The following is a 1,553-nucleotide window of genomic DNA, read 5'->3' as shown; positions in this document are numbered from 1 at the left end:
AAAACATAGGGTAAAAAATCATATATTAATTAATATCGATTTATTACCAGGAAGCTAGCACATTTAAAGAATCAAAGAGATTCAGAAACAATATCTGCGATCTCAGGGGATTAAAGTATATTTTTATATATAACGTTGACCACTAAAGTGGACATTTAATGTGCTAGAAATAGACCACATCTTGTGTCTACTAAGACCGTTTTGAGAACAATTTAGGTCTTAGTAGACACAACATGTGGTCTATTTCTAGCACATTAAATGTCCACTTTAGTGGACAACGTTATCTATAAATATATATATATATATATATATATCTGTCTGTTTCCTAGTAGTCAACAAAAGGTGAAGACAACTACCTATGAAATGCATAACAGATATTAGACGAATCAACACTCAAAGCAGTTATTTTTTATATTGTAACAGTAAAATAAAGGTAATTTCAACTATTCCCTTCTGTCATTTATTCCATGAACTTCTCAACAATCCATTATGCACATGTGACATCCGACAAATGAAATTTAATCTATCTATGTCTTGACCAAAGTACAACATATCAACAAAAAAAAATCCCACATATAACTGTTACAAAAATTTATGACTTACTGTTGTCACATACTTGATGTATTTGTTTTGTTTATGCACTTATTGCCTGCAAGATTCATCCAGGAATAAGTCCTTTTAGGATGTTGAGTGCTAATATACACTGAATATCACAAACCAGATGAAATAAATTGCCCTATAGGTGAACAAGAATGGGAGACATTGATATTATGCCGTTATTTCAGCTCGTTAGCACTGAATACCCAGGTCACCTCTACTAATGAACATTCATTTTCCATAGAATTTAGTTAGATGTTAAAGTTTATGTGCAATAAATTGTTTATATTTCTATAATAGGTGCAGACATGCCATGTGGTAAGGTTACTTCCCAGCAGGGTTCTGAGTTCAATCCCACTGCGTGGCACCTTGGGCAAGTGTCTTCATTATAGCCTCAGGTCAAACAAAGCCTTGTGAGTAGATTTGGTAGATGGAAACTGAAAGAAGACTGTTGTGTGTGTGTGTGTGTACATATCTTTTATCTTTTACTTGTTTCAGTCATTAGACTGCGGCCATGCTGGAGCAGTGCCTGGAATAAACCAACCCCAGGACTTATCCTTTTGTTAAGGCTGATGCTTATTCTGTCGTCTCTTGTGCTGAACAGCTAAGTTACGGGGATAAATACAGACACAAACACACACACATATACTCTTTACTCTTTTATTTGTTTCAGTCATGTGACTGCGGCCAAGCTGGAGCACCGTCTTTAGTCGAGCAAATCGACCCTAAGACTTATTCTTTGTAAGCCTAGTACTTATTCTATCAGTTGTCAAGCGATGGTGGGGGGACAAACACAGACACACAAACATATACACACACATACATACATATATATACATATATACGACGGGCTTCTTTCAGTTTCCGTCTACCAAATCCACTCACAAGGCTTTGGTTGGCCTGAGGTTATAGTAGAAAACACTTGCCCAAGGTGCCACACAGTGGGACTGAACCCA

This window comes from Octopus bimaculoides, chromosome 22 (genome assembly GCF_001194135.2).
Source record: "Octopus bimaculoides isolate UCB-OBI-ISO-001 chromosome 22, ASM119413v2, whole genome shotgun sequence".
Taxonomy (NCBI): Eukaryota; Metazoa; Mollusca; class Cephalopoda; order Octopoda; family Octopodidae; genus Octopus; species Octopus bimaculoides.
The sequence above is the reverse complement of the archived record's forward strand: the minus strand, read 5'-3'. Positions refer to the sequence as shown.